The sequence below is a fragment of the Delphinapterus leucas genome, chromosome 10, assembly GCF_059928025.1.
Source record: "Delphinapterus leucas isolate spDelLeu-1000000601 "Yukka" chromosome 10, BTC_Dleu_Yukka2, whole genome shotgun sequence".
NCBI classification, from domain to species: domain Eukaryota; kingdom Metazoa; phylum Chordata; class Mammalia; order Artiodactyla; family Monodontidae; genus Delphinapterus; species Delphinapterus leucas.
The window spans coordinates 74474262-74490900 of record NC_143138.1 but is presented as its reverse complement, the minus strand read 5'-3'; the positions used below and the strand labels follow the sequence as shown (position 1 = coordinate 74490900).

General features: G+C 36.0%; 1 protein-coding gene across 4 annotated transcripts in view; it reads left to right on the top strand.

The window, feature by feature from the left end:
• The window catches only part of CFAP20DC (CFAP20 domain containing), a 274294-nt gene that overhangs the window by 108512 nt on the left and 149143 nt on the right, over nucleotides 1-16639 (top strand). The window lies entirely within an intron of this gene.

Here is a 16639-nt window from a genome sequence, read left to right as displayed (position 1 = left end):
GTAAAATTGAAGTCAAGAATATAGAAACTCTTCAAACTGAAGCACAGAGAGAGGGGAAAAGCCTGGAAAAAAAAATGAATATAGTCTGAATGGCCTGTGAAACAGTATCTGTCAGTCTAATATATGTGTAATTGGAGTACTATAAGGAGAGCAAAAAGAGATTGAGCAGAAGAAACTTTATAGAAATCATGGTTGAAATTTTTCAGATTTTGAAAAATATACCCATAGATCCAGTAAGCTCAACAAACTATGAGCTGAGAAACACACAAAAAGCACACCAAGATCACACCATGGTATATCATAACTAAAAAAAAAAAACAAAAAAAAACCCCACAAAGATCACACCACGGTATGTCATAATTAAATTGCTAAAAATCAATGATAAAATCTAAACAAGCAGCAAGAAGAGAAAAAATCAATTATACACAAGAGAACAATGATAAAATATATCACCAGCTTTCCATCAGAAGCAATGAAAGTAGGAAGGCAATGAAATAGTGCTGGGGAAAAAAATGTTTAAACCTGTCAACTTAGAATTCTTTATCTAGTGAAAATATTCTTCAAAAATTGGAGCAAAATAACATTTTCAGACTAAAAAGTTGAGAGAATTCGTTACCAGCAAACCTGCACTACAGAAGTATTAAAGGAAGTTATTCAGGCTGAAAAAAATATGCCAGATAGAAATTTGGATCTAAGTGAGAGAATGAAGAGGACAAGTAATGGTAAATTAATAGGTAAATCTAAAAGGTCTTTATTCATACCATAAATTCTTTCAAAGTATTTGATAGTTGAAAGCAAAAATAACAATGTAGAAGTAAAATATGTGACAATAATAACACAGAGATGGTAGTATACTTTTACGAGGTTCTAATCCAGAAGATATTCTAATATTTATTCAGGGTTAAATTGTTAGAAGTTAAAGATTCATATTGCAAACTTTGGCAACCATAGAAAAAAGTAAAAGAACAACTAATCAACAAATATAGCTAATCAACAAATTGAGGAAATTAATGGGGCACTAAAAATATATTCAATCCAAAATAGAGGAGAGCTAAACAAAGAGCAGATGGGACAGATTGAAAACAAATAAATTGGTAGCCTTAAACTCAAACACATCAGAATAATTACATTAAATGGAAATGGACTAAACACTCCAACAGAAATTGTTATGTTGAGTAAAAAGTGAGACAATTATATCCTGTTTATAAGCAGTGCACATTAAATTTAAGGACACAGATAGGTTAAAAAAATTTTAATACAGAAAGTTTTACCTTGCAAACGCAAATTATAAGAAAGCTAGAATGGCTCTCTATTAATATCAGTCAAAGTAGACTGCAGGACAAGGAATATTATGTAACAAGGCATATTTCATAATGATAAGGGGGTCAGACATGTAGAAGATATAACATCCTACATGTGTACATAGCTAGTAACGGTGCTTGAAAATGCATGAAGCAAAAACTAACAGAACTGAAGGGAGAAAGATAAAAACACAATTATAGATGACGATTTCAACACTCCCCTCTCAGAAATTGACAGAAAATCAGTAAACTTGAAAAATGCTATCAATCAACCTGACTTATTTGACATTTCTAGGATGTTTAATCTAACAATTGCAGAATAACACTATATTCAAGTATGCATTGAATGTTCACCAAGATATATGGTATTTCAGGCTGTGTTAATCTCAGCAAAGTTAAAAAGACTGAAATCATACAAAGTACATCCTGTGGCTAAATGGAATTAGATGGAAATTAGTAACAAAAATATAACTGAAAAATCCTCAAGTACTTGAAAATAAAGCAACATACTTCTGAATAACCTATAAGTAAAAGAAAACTAACAGGGAATATTAGCAAATATTTTAACTGATATTTTTACTAATTTTAAATGGTAATGAAAATAAAGCATACTAAAATTTGTGAGATGCATTACAGGCATCTAAAGTATGCAGAAAGAAATAATCAAGAGAATAGGTCAATGAAATGGAAAATGGGCAATGGAGAAAAACCACTGAAACCAAATTTGGATTTTTGAAAATATTTAGTAAGTGATAAACCTAGACTAATCAAGAAAAAAAGAACACACACACATTGTCAATATCAAGAATGAATGTAAGGAAAAAGGAAAATAAGGGAATGTTATGAACAACTGTATACTAATAAATTTGACAACTTAGATTAAGTGGGAAAATTCTTTTAAAGACACATTACTAAAACTGATACTAAAAGAAATAGAAAATCTGAGTAGCTTTATATCTATTTTTAGAAACTGAATTTGTAATTTAAAACATTCCCACAAAACAATACAGGTTTGGATGGCTTTATGGGTAAATCTAACCAAACATTTAAGGAAAGAATAATACTGTCTCTCAGATAATAAAGGAGAAGGAACATTTTTCAATTCACTTAATAAAATGCGGCCAGCATAATTCTGATACCAAAACCAGGAAATATATTAAATCCCAAAAGAGAACTATAAATCAGTATCACTCAAGAACATAGACACATGGATCCTTAACATCATGACTAAGTGGTGTTTATTCCAAGAATTCAGGGTTAGTCTTACACTTGAAAATTAGTCAGTGTAATTTTTCACATTAACAAAATAAAGGGAAAAATTCATAAAGTCATCTCAATGTATGTAGAAAAATCATGTGATGAAAATTCATTAGCCATTAAAATGAAAACTCACATCAAACTAGTAATAGAAGGAAACTTGTTGAGCCTGATAAAAGGCCTCTATAAAAAACCTACAACTAAATCATACTTAATGGTGAAATACTATCAATACTTACCTCCTAAGCTGGGGAACAAAGCAAAGATATCCACACTGACTGCTTCGATTCAGCATTGCATTAGAGGTCCCAGCAAGTGCAATAAGATAATAAAGAGAAATTTTAAAACATACAGATTGAAAAAGAAGAAATAAAAGTTTCTTTCTTTGCAGACAACATAATCATCTTGTAGAAAATTCTAGAGAGGACTGCTGCCATGTCCTGCCTGCTGTCTGCTGCACACAGTGGGCTGTTGCTCCGGGACCTTACTTCAGACATGCAGAGACTCTCCCTGGAGTGTCTCAAATGCATGCAGTGTGCATGAACACTGGATTGGGATCAGTGAGCTGAAAGATACAGAGCAGCACGCTAGGCTGGATGAATCCCTCTGGATTGTGGATGGAAAAGACCGTGAGCACTGTTCGTTTTAGAAGGGTCTTCATGCTCTGGCCGGGTGTCAGGCTTGAGCCTCCGAGGTGGGAGAGCCGAGTCTAGGACATTGGACCACCAGAGACCTCCCGGCCCCACATAATGTAAATCGGCCAGAGCTCTCCCAGAGATCTCCGTATCAACAATAAGACCCTGCTCCACCCAACGGCCAGCAAGCTCCAGTGCTGGATGCCCCTTACCAAACAACTAGCAAGAGAGGAACAAAACCCCACCCATTAGCAAAGAGGCTGCCTAAAATCATAATACGTTCACAGACACCGCAAAACACACCACCAGACATGGCCCTGCCCACCAGAGAGACAAGATACAGCCCCACCCATAGGAGCACAGGCACCAGTCCCCTCCACCAGGCAGCCTAAACAAGCCACTGAACCAACCTCACCCACCGGGGGCAGACACCAAGAACAATGGGAACTACAAACCTGCAGCCTGTGAAAAGGAGACCCCAAATGTAGTAAGTTAAACAAAATCAGAAGACAGAGAAATATGCAGCAGATGAAGGAGCAAGGTAAAAACCCACCAGACCAAACAAATGAAGAGGAAACAGGCAGTCTACCTGAAAAAGAATTCAGAGTAATGGTAGTAAACATGATCCAAAATCTTGGAAATAGAATGGAGAAAATGCAAGAAACGTTTAACAAGGACCTAGAAGAACTAAAGAGCAAACAAGCAATGATGAACAACACAATAAATGAAATTAAAAATTCTCTAGAAGGAATCAATGGCAGAATAACTGAGGCAGAACAACAGATAAGTGACCTGGAAGATAAAATAGTGGAAATAACTGCCGCAGAACACAATAAAGAAAAAAGAATGAAAAGAATTGAGGACAGTCTTAGAGAATTCTGGGACAACATTAAATGCACGAACATTCAAATTGTAGGGGTCCCAGAAGAAGAAGAGAAAAGGAAAGGGAATGAGAAAATATTTGAAGAGATTATAGTTGAAAACTTCCCTAACATGGGAAAGGAAATAATCAAGTCCAGGAGTTGCAGAGAGTCCCACACAGGATAAATCCAAGGAGAAACACACCAAGACACATATTAATCGAACTATCAAAAATTAAATACAAAGAAAAAATATTAAAAGCAGCAAGAGAAAAGCAGCAAATAACATACAAGGGAATCCCTATAAGGTTCACAGCTGATTGTTCAGCAGAAACTCTGGAAGCCAGAAGGGAGTGGCAGGACATATTTAAAGGGATGAAAGGGAAAAACCTACCACCAACATTACTCTGCCCAGCAAGGATCTCATTCAGATTTGACGGAGAAATTAAAACCTTTACAGATGAGCAAAAGTTAAGAGAATTCAGCACCAGCAAAACAGCTTTACAACAAATGCTAAAGGAACTTCTCTAGGCAGGAAACACAAGAGAAGAAAAAGACCTAAAATAACAAACCCAAAACAATTAAGAAAATGGTAAGAGGAACATACATATCGATAATTACCTTAAATGTAAATGGACTAAATGCTCCAACCAAAAGACACAGACTGGCTGCATGGATACAAAAACAAGACCCATATATGTGCTGTCTACAAGGGGCCCACTTCAGACCTAGGGTCACAATCATATAGATTGAAAGTGAGGGAATGGAAGAAGATATTCCATTCAAATGGAAATCAAAAGAAAGCTGGAGTAGCATTTCTCATATCAGGCAAAATAGACTTTAAAATAAACACTATTACAGGAGACAAAGAAGGACACTACATAATGATCAAGGGATCAATCCAAGAAGAAGATACAACAATTGTAAATATTTATGCACCCAACATAGGGGCACCTCAATACATAACGCAAATGCTAACAGCCATAAAAGGGGAAATCGACAGTAACACAATCATAGTAGGGGACTTTAACACCCCACTTTCACCAATGGACAGATCATCCAAAATGAAAATAAATAAGAAAACACAAGCTTTAAATGACACATTAAACAAGATGGACTTTATTGATATTTATAGGACATTCCATCCAAAAACAACAGAATACACTTTCTTCTCAACTGTCCATGGAACGTTCTCCAGGTTAGATCATATCTTGGTTCACAAATCAAGCCTTGGTAAATTTAAGAAAATTGAAGTTGTATCAAGTATCTTTTCTGACCACAGTGCTCTGAGACTAGATATCAATTACAGGGAAAAAACTGAAAACTACAAACACATGGAGGCTAAACAATATGTTACTAAATAACCAAGAGATGACTGAAGAAATCAAAGAGGAAGTCAAAAAATGCCTAGGAACAAATGATAATGAAAACACAATAACCCAAAACCTATGGGATGCAACAAAAGCGGTTCTAACAGGGAAGTTTATAGCAATACAGTCCTACCTCAAGAAATAACAGAAACGTCAGATAAACAGCCTAACCTTACACCTAAAGCAATGAGAGAAAGAACAAAAAAAAAAACCCAAAGTTAGCAGAAGGAAAGAAATCATAAAGATCAGATTAGAAATAAATGAAAAAGAAATGAAACAGTAGCAAAGATCAATAAACGTAAAAGCTGGTTCTTTGAGAAGATAAACAAAATTGATAAACCATTAACCAAACTCATCAAGAAAAAAAGGGAGAAGACTCAAATCAACAGAATCAGAAATGAAAAAGAAGAAATAACTAACACTGAAGAAATACAAAGCATCATGAGAGATTACTACAAGCAATGATATGCCAATAAAATGGACAACCTGGAAGAAATGGACAAGTTCTTAGAAAACCACAACCTTCCGAGACTGAACCAGGAAGAAGTAGAAAATATAAACAGACCAGTCACAACACTGGTATTGAAACTGTGATTAAAAATCTTCCAACAAACAAAAGCCCAGGACCAGATGGATTCATGAGTGAATTCTATCAAAATTTAGAAAAGAGCTAACATCTTTCCTTCTCAAGCTCTTCCAAAATAGAGTAGAGGGAAGAACACCCCCAAACTCATTCTACCAGGCTACCATCACCCTGATACCAAAACCACACAAAGATGTCCCCCCCAAAAAAAGAAAACTACAGGCCATTATGGTACTGGCACAAAAACAGAAATATAGATCAATGGAACAGGATTGAAAGCCCAGAGATAAACCCATGCTCATATGGTCACCTTATCTTTGATAAGGGAGGCAAGAATACATAATGGAACAAAGACAGCCTCTTCAATAAGTGGTGCTGGGAAAACTGGACAGCTACATGTAGAAGAATGAAGTTAGAGCACTTCCTAACACCATACACAAAAATAAACTCAAAATAGATTAAAGACCTAAATGTAAGGCCAGACACTATAAAACTCTTAGAGGAAAACATAGACCACTCCATGACATAAATCACAGCAAGATCCTTTTTGACCCCCCTCCTAGAGCAATGGAAATAAAAATAAACAAATGGGACCTAATGAAACTTAAAAGCTTTTGTACAGAAAAGGAAACCATAAACACAATGAAAAGACAGCCCTCAGAATGGGAGAAAATATTTGCCAACGTTGCAACTGACAAAGGATTAATCTCCAAATTATACAAGCAGCTCATGCAGCTCAATATCCAAAAAACACACAACCCAATCCAAAAGTGGGCTGAACACCTAAATTGACAATTCTCCAAAGAAGACATACCGGTTGCCAACAAACACTTGAAAAGATGCTCAACATCACTAATCATTAGAGAAATGCAAATCAAAAGCACAATGAGGTATCACCTCACACCTGTCAGAATGGCCATCATCAAAAAATCTACAAACAATAAATGCTGGAGAGGGTGTGGAGAAAAGGGAACCCTCTCGAACTGTTGGTGGGAATGTAAATTGATACAGCCACTATGGAGAACAGTATGGAGGTTCCTTAAAAAACTAAAAATAGAACTACCATCTGACCCAGCAATCCCACTACTGGGCATATACCCTGAGAAAACCATAATTCAAAAAGAGTCATCTACCACAATATCATTGCAGCACTATTTACAATAGCCAGGATATGGAAGCAACCTAGGTATCCATCAACAGATGAATGGATAAAGAAGATGTGGTACATATATACAGTGGAATATTAGCCATTACAAGAAACGAAATTGAGTTATTTGTAGTGAGGTGAATGGGCCTAGAGTCTCATACAGAGTGAAGTAAGTCAGAAAGAGAAAAACAAATACCGTATCGTAACACCTATATATGGAATCTAAAAAAAAAAAAAATGGTTCTGATGAACCTAGGGGTAGGACAGGAATAATGACGCAGACATAGAAAATGCACGGGGAGGGGAAGGGTAAGCTGAGGACATGGGGAGGGGAAGGGTAAGCTGGGACAAAGTGAGAGAGTAGCATTGACATATATATACTACCAAATGTAAAATAGATAGCTAGTGGGAATTAGCTGCATAGAACAGGGATGTCAGCTCCATGCTTTGTGACCACCTAGAGGGGTGGGAAAGGGAGGGTGTGAGGGAGGCACAAGAGGGAGGGGATATGGAGCTATATGTATGCATATAGCTGATTCACTTTGTTTTACAGCAGAAATTAACACAACATTGTAAAGCAATTATACTCCAATAAAGATGTTTTAATAAAAAAGAAAATTCTAGGGAACCGACAAAAACTAAAGAAAACCTAGTAACGTAATTGAGTTTATCAAGGTCACAGAATACAATGGCAGTATACCAAAATCATTTGTTTCTATATATTTCTATACAAAGTTGTAGCAGTAAACAATTGAAAATTCTAAATCTTAAAAATATTTACAATACCTTGAAAAATATTAAATATTCAGGAATAAATTTAACAAAATATATGTTAGACCTTTACAGCGAAAGCTATAAAACATTGCTGAGAGAAATTGAAGACCTAAATAAATGGGGGAATGTTGTTTATGAATCAGAAGACTGTATTTGTTAAGTTGCCAATACTCTCTCAGTAAATCTGTTGGTTCAATCTAATCCCAGTTAGAATCCCAACAGGTTCTTTTTTTTTTTTTTTTTCAGAAATTAAGAAGATACTTCTGAAATTTACATAGAAATTCAAAGGTCCTAGAATAGCCAAAACAATTTTCAAAAAGTAAAATTTATACCTCAGGATTTCAAAACTTGGTTTAAGCTTACAGTAATGAAGGCATTATGTTCTTGGCATAGATACCAATAAAAAGTTCAGAAATACACCCACACATGTATAGTCAGTTGATTTTCAACCAAGGCATCAGAGCAATTTTTTGAGAACTGGAACTTCTGAGTATTCATATAGAAGAAAGAAAAATGAACCTCAACCCATACTTCATACCATTCACAAAAATTAATTTGAGATGAATCATATACCTAAATGTAAATAGTAAAACTAAAGAGCTACTTTAAGAGATTTCTTAGGACCCAGAAAGCATTAACCATAATAAAAAATTAATTGACAAAATCGGGTTCAATAAAATTTAAAACTTCTCATCAAAAAGATATTATTAAGAAAATGAATAAGCAAGGCACAAACTGGGAGAAAATATTCTTAATACATATAACTGACAAAAGACTTGTATTCAGACTACATCCTACAACTCTATAATAAAAAGACATAACTTTTTAAGGCAAAAATAGTTAAACAAAGATTATACATTTGGTTAAATAAGCATACGAAGAAGAGCTCTATACCATCAGTCAGGGAAATTCAGATTTAAAACACAGTTACCACCACTACTTCATTCACTAGAATGGCTAAATTAAAAGAGATGGGAAATACTAAATGTTGTTGAGATGTAAAGCAATTTCATAAATTTCTAGTGTAAAGGAAAATGGTATAACCACTTTGGAAATACCTTTGGAAGTTTCTCATAAAGTTAAACATTTACCCTTTGACCCAACAGTTCCACTTCTTCGTGTCTATTCAAGGAAATGAAAATATGTGTACACAAATTTGAATTTCACAACAGTTTTATTTATGATAGCCGAAATCTTGAAATAACACAAGTGTCCAACAACAGAAGACTGAACAAACAAATTGTGGTCTATTCATAGTGAGCTCCTACTCAGCAAAACAAGAATGAACTACCAGTACATGCAAGAACACTGATGAACCTCAAGTCTTAGCCTAACTCTAAGAAGCCATGTACTGTGATTTCATTTATATAAAGTAATAGAATAGACAAAATTAACCTAAAGTGAAAGAAGTTAGTACTTGCCCTTAAACGGTATGACTGCTGAGATTGATAGGAGAGCTGCACAAAAGATCGGTCTGCGGTGATCGAAATGTTCTATATGTTGATAGGGTATGGTATACAGATGTATGAAGTGGTGAAAACTCATTGAGCTGTACCCTCAAAGTCTATGAATTTCACGGTATGAACGTCAAAAAGATCATATGGTTAACATACATTGAGCATTTACCATATGCTAGGCACTATTATAAGTGCTTACATGTATTTAAACATTGAATCCTAACAACTGTATGAGAGATTTGTCATTATTATCACCATTTTACAAATAAGGAAAGAGAGGCACAGAGAGGACAAGTAACTGCAAAGATTATATAACTAGTAAGTGGTGGAACTGGAATCCAAATCCAGACAGTTTGGCTCCAGGGCCCAAACTCTTGCATCCCTCGGAAGAATATATTTAAAAGGTGTTGTCAGTAGAGTTTAACTGGAAGGAGTTGACAGACAGATAAAGGAATAGAATATAATTCAGAATTTTTAAAGTATTTCAGGGTAATTAAATTAAATCTCAAGATATGGCCACGTGAGTGGATTAAGGAGTGAAGAGGAGAGGAAGACTTTAAGAAAAGGTTAAGGGACTTTTAGGGTGTTGAATCAGAAGGTAAGATGAACCTGGTCCCAGTATTTTCCAGGAATGTGTGTATAGGATGGTGCTTGTGTACCTGAGGAGGTAGAAGGAGTGACTGGGGCGTGATGTGAAGCTGAAAGGATGGAAGAGCCTGTCTCTGCAATGCCTCAGCCTTCAAAGAAGATAGAGGTTCCCAGTCAGAAGAGCAAACTCTCTTCTAGTGCCACCCCGCCCCATGGCCTCAGAATAGGGGGCTGTAGAAGCGCAGGTGAACTGCATAAGTGAACTTCAACTCCAGACTTGAAGGGGAAGTAATATCTCAGAGAAAAGCCAGGTTTCAGTTAAGGTAAGGTGTGTAGGACCCTTAGAAGAATATAAAGAATATAGGTACTTTTCAGTAGTAAGAATTTCAAAGGGCACAGTGAAAGGGTGACTTGAGGATTAGCAAGAGAAAGATGGGACAGCTGTTTCAGGAAGAGATAGCTTGCTGGAGGAGGATAGGAACTGGAGGTAGAGATTGATTGCTGAACATGTATAATGATGACACTTCTACAAGGAATTTGCCTTTCCTTGGTTCAGCCATGAGCTACTACCCTGGCAGCCCCGACCTCCAGTCATCAACTCCCCTCTCTCCATATAAGGACTTGTGGTGATTTACTTTTCCTGGAGAAATTGCTTTTAATACACTAGTAATAGGTAATTACTTCCCCTGACCATGTGGAAATTACTATTGCAGTCTCTCTGCTTACACCACTTAATAAACACAATATGATGGTGAAAAAGATAGATAAAATCATTGTAATCAGATTTTCTCTTGAGAAATTAAAGCTAAAGTGAAAAATTATTTTAAAAGGAGCAAGAATAACAGTCTTAAAACCTTGTTTTTTGTTATTTCAGGAGCATGAAAACAGAATGAGGTTCTAAAATTCTGGGGAAAGATGCACTTTAGGATTTCTAGGTTATGAAATTGTAATTTTTTGTTTGTCATTCCTTTTTAGCAAGGCAATGCTGGCTAGAGCTGTGTACTGTTAGCGACTCAGGCTCTTTACACACAGGCAAAATGAATCCAGTTGTCTTCAGATCTTTCCTACGGTATTGGCAGAGAATAGGGGCACAGGAAATCAAAAGAGTTCTGGGACAACCAAGAGCTTGTTATTGCAAGCTCTTGAATGTGTGTGTGCGTGCAGGGGTGTGTGTGTGCACGTGCCTGCATGTGTTTCACCAGTACAATGAAGCCATATGGCCAAAACATTTCAGTAAAAACTAGAAACTGATGCTTTGAATAATGCTTTCACCCTTTGGCAGTCAGTTGTTTCACGTAAAATTCCATGCTGGAACTAAATACCATAAACTCTCTTATCAATCCAAGAAACAAACAAAACAGAACTGTCTCTTCTTTATCAAGATTGCTGTCTTTCCTGTGCTTATTTCTTAAGGACCCATAATTATAAATATTTTAGATCAAGAGCTCTTCCCTGACGGCCTAGAGTTGCACATAGGAATAAAGTGATTAGAGATCAAGAAAAATGTCAAAAAAGGGATTTTAAGAGTGAATGATATCCTCAAGGATAATGAAAATATTTTATAAAGATCAGCTGTAATTCAGATAACCCACCTGTTGATAGTAGAGAGTTCGTACTCTTTTCTAAAACTTCAGAAAATTATCACAGAATTTATATAAATAATGAGTTATTTGTGGAAGCTTATGAAAATTGTAACCTTTATAAATATCAGCTAAACCAAAAAAAAATTCTATCCCCTAAACTAAAAAAAATTTTCTATTTCCTCTAACCAAGGAAGATTTGTGAAAGATATTCCCATCTTTTTCAGGAATTACTCCCATCCGTACTTCTAAGAGATGGATTCACTAAATAACTTACCAGTTCTCACACATTTATGGTGTTTGTCAAATGATGATATAATGAAAGATTGAAAGTATTTGTGTAGGCATGTATGTATATGCGTGTCTTCGTATATTCATACACACACATGCATACCATTATTTGTTGAATACTTTCCATGAAGCATGAAGTCCAGGCAGAGGGAATAAAAGCAGTTTGACTGGGATATATAAGAGGTGTATAAATCACACCTACAACACAAGCAACAAAATCAAAAGTAAACAACAACTGGGATTACATCAAACTGAAAAGCTTCTGCACAGCAAAGAAACCATTAACAAAGTGAAAAGACAACCTATGAAATGGAAAAAATATTTGCAAGCCATATATCTGATAAGGAGTTAATATCAAAAATATACAAAGAACTCATACAACTCAATAGCAAAAAAACAATCCAGTTAAAATGGACAAAGGACCTGAATAGACCTTCTTCCAAAGAAGACATACAAAAAGCCAACAGGTATATGAAAAAATGCTCAACATCACTAGTCATTAAGTAATTGCAAACTAAAACCACAGTGAGATATAACTCATACCTGTTAGAATGGATATCATCAAAAAGACAAGAAATAAATGTGTATGATTGCAGAGGAAAGGGAACCTTTGTGCTTTGTTGGTGGGATTGTAAATTGGTATAGCCACTATGGAAAACAGTATGGAGGTTCCTCAGAAACTTAAAAATAGAACTACCAAATGATCCAGCAGTTCTTCACTTCTGGGAACATAGTCAAAGGAAACAAAAGCACTAACTCAAAAAGATATCTGCACCCCCATATTCATTGTAGCATTATCTACAAGAGCCAAGACATGGAAACAACCTGTGTCCGTCTATAGATGAATAGATAAAGAAGTTGTGGCATATATGTACAATGAAATATTTTTCAGCCATAAAAAAGTGAGAAAATCCTACCATTTGCAACAACATGGATAGACCTTGATGGCATTTTATGCTGAGTGAAGTAAGTCAGATAGAGAAAGATAAGTACTGTATGATCTCATATGTGGACTCTAATGAAAACAAAGCAAAACAAAAACCACCAGACTCATAGAAAAAGAGATCAGATTTGTGGTTACTAGATGTAGTGGGGGGCAAGGGTGAGGGCAGAGCAGGAATTGAAGGAAGGTAATCAAAAGGTACAAACTTCTAGTTATAAGATAACTGAACACTAGGGATGTAACGTACAGCATGGTGACTGTAGTTAACACTGCTGATGAGCTATATAGGAAAGTTGTTAAGAGAGTAGATCCTGAGAGTTCTCATCACAAGGAGAAATGGTTTTTTTTCTTTCTGTTGTATCTGTATGAGATGATGGATGTTAACTAAATCTATTGTGGTAATCATTTCACAATACATGTAAATCAAATCATCATACTTGTACACCTTAAACTTATACAGTGATGTCAATTGTGTCTCAATAAAACTGTGGAAAAAAAGAGAAAAAAATGGGTGTAGAAGGTAAGGGCCTGGTTTCCTGGACTTGCGCTGTTCAAAGGAGGTCGACACCAATTCCCAAGCAGATCTGGCAGATTCTGATTGGGTCTTCAGGTGCAGCCAGCTGGAGGGTTCATCTAAGCAGAGAATAAAGGGGGAGGGTCCTGAGAAAAAATGCCCAACACATTCCCATACCTCCCTGGGCATGGAAGCCCTTATTAGTTGTTCAAAACGAAACTCAGATGTCACCTCCAAGCATTTCCTAGATGTAGGAAGACTCAAAATATTTATTTCAAAAAAAAAAGATAATTTAAAAGCAGTTATTAACTCTAGAAATCTAAAGAAGTTGCATAAGGAAAGGAAAGGTAATCATAGAGCATCACTTGGCTCAGTTGTGTACAATATTTCCATAGTCACAATAAGGAAAACACAGAATATGAATTTTAAAGAAAAGAGAGAAAGAGAAAGAATGAGAGATAATTATCTAGGGAGGATGGAGTCAGGAAAGTTAGGTGTATAAGTGAGCTAAAAATCTTATCTACCATAATAGGAAGTCAGCAGATAATGTCTAAAATTGATGAATCAAGAGGTATTATTTTAAAATACAGAGAGAAAAAAGGGTTAAAAGTTGACAGTATGATTGCATGAGTGGAAAAGTGACAAAGGGCTACATTTTGTATAAAACTTTTGTTAAGCCCGTGTCTAACACCTGATAAGCACTTAGCACCTGTGGGGAAGAATGGATGAATGCAATTCCTGATGGGACAAACCAGCTGAAAGATTGGAATTGGGGCATAATGTTAAGTTTTTAAGGAATGGAACCCAAATTTGTAACAACAATAATAACGCTAGTATAATAATGTTAATAATTAGTGTTGGATAGCTGGAAACCCCAGTACCTCCATATAACCTGAATTTTACCAAGCCATGGTGTTTCATCATATGGCATGCATACTGGATTTGTCCCTTACATTTCACTTCCTATGCTAGCCTTCAAGCCAGACCCTCCTCACTTCATGCTTAAATGACTGATGGAGACTAATTGGTGCTTCTGTGCCTCAGTCTGTCTCTACTCTGCCTCAGCCTTCTTCCCAGTACCACTCTACCACCCCAAACATTCCTGCATCAGGGTTAGTCCAGACTTCCAATACTATACTTTTCTCACATTCTCCTTCAAGAACCACAGTGACACTTGACCCTCTAGGATCCAAGTTTCTCTTCTTGATCTTCCAGCTCCTCCAGAACCTGGCCTCACTGCCCTATGCCACATTACTTCCCACACTTCCCCAGAGCACACCATTCCGCTGATCAAGCCAGTCTCATTGTTACATCACACTCAATCCTATCTCCTACCTTTTATTACAACTGACTCCTTTTTCCCCAAAAGACTAGAGCATTCTCATCACCTGGGAATAAAATGTTACTGTTGAGACATATATAAAGAAAATAATTTTACATATTTAATCAATAATTTACTGCAATCTCTTTTACTTTTCTACTATGGAAACAAGCTCAGGTTCTCCTCCATATTAAAATCAATACTTCTAAATGGATTTTGACTTTTAAAATGACATTATTATTTCCTTTATCAATTAATATATCTTTTAATTTTGATAAGTTAATAAAATAGACCTTATATAAACTGTGCTTCTAAGCAAATAATGGAGGAGCCTAATATTTTAATCAAAGCAGAGACAATTTTATTTTTATTTATTTTTTCATCTTTATTGGAGTATAATTGCTTTACAATGGTGTGTTAGTTTCTGCTTTATAACAAAGTGAATCAGTTATACATATACATATATTCCCATATCTCCTCCCTCTTGCGTCTCTCTCCCTCCCACCCTCCCTATCCCACCCATCCAGGTGGTCACAAAGCACCAAGCTGATCTCCCTGTGCTATGCGGCTGATTCCCACTAGCTATCTATTTTACGTTTGGTAGTGTACATATGTCCATGCCACTCTCTCACTTTGTCACAGATTACCCTTCCCCTTCCCCATATTCTCAAGTCCATTCTCTAGCAGGTCTGTGTCTTTATCCCCATCTTACCCCTAGATTCTTCATGACATTTTTTTTTCTTAGATTCCATATATATGTGTTAGCATACGGTATTTGTCTTTCTCTTTCTGACTTACTTCACTCTGTATGACAGACTCTAGGTCCATCCACCTCACTACAAATAGCTCAATTTCGTTTCTTTTTATGGCTGAGTAATATTCCATTGTATAAATGTGCCACATCTTCTTTATCCATTCATCCGATGATGGACACTTAGGTTGTTTCCATCTCGGGGCTATTGTAAATAGAGCTGCAGTGAACATTTTGGTACATGACTCTTTTTGAATTATGGTTTTCTCAGGGTATATGCCCAGTAGTGGGATTGCTGGGTCATATGGTAGCTCTATTCGTAGTTTTCCAAAGAACCTCCGTACTATTCTCCATAGTGGCTGCACCAATTCACATTCCCACCAGCAGTGCAAGACTGTTCTCTTTTCTCCACACCCTCCCCAGCATTTATTGTTACTAGATTTTTTGGTGATGGCCATTCTGATGAGTGTGAGATGATATCTCATTGTAGTTTTGATTTGCATCTCTCTAATGATTAATGATGTTGAGCATTCTTTCATGTGTTTGTTGGCAGTCTATATATGTTCTTTGGAGAAATGTCTGTTTAGGTCTTTTGCCCATTTTTGGATTGGGGTGTTTGTTTTTTTGTTATTGAGGTGCATAAACTGCTTATAAATTTTGGAGATGAATCCTTTGTCAGTTGCTTCATTTGCAGATATTTTCTCCCATTCTGAGGGTTGTATTTTCATCTTGTTCATGGTTTCCTTTGCTGTGCAAAAGCTTTGAAGTTTCATTAGGTCCCATTTGTTTATTTTTGTTTTTATTTCCATTACTCTAGGAGGTGGGTCAAAAAGGATCTTGCTGGGATTTATGTCATAGAGTGTTCTGCCTATGTTTTCCTCTAAGAGTTTGATAGTTTCTGGCCTTACATTTAGGTCTTTAATCCATTTTGAGTTTATTTTTGTGTATGGTATTAGGGAGTGTTCTAATCTCATACTTTTACATGTACCTGTCCAGTTTTCCCAGCACCACTTATTGAAGAGGCTGTCCTTTCTCCACTGTACATTCCTGCCTCCTTTATCAAAGATAAGGTGACCATATGTGTGTGGGTTTATCTCTGGGCTTTCTATTCTGTTCCATTGATCTATATTTAGCACAGACAATTTTAAATACTACTTTTCTTTTAACTGCAAAAATCCTTTTTTCTGCTTTTGCCCAGCCGTCTTATATATGTCATAATTTTTTACTAAACGATTATTTGCTCCTTTTCTTTAACTCAGTAAGACAA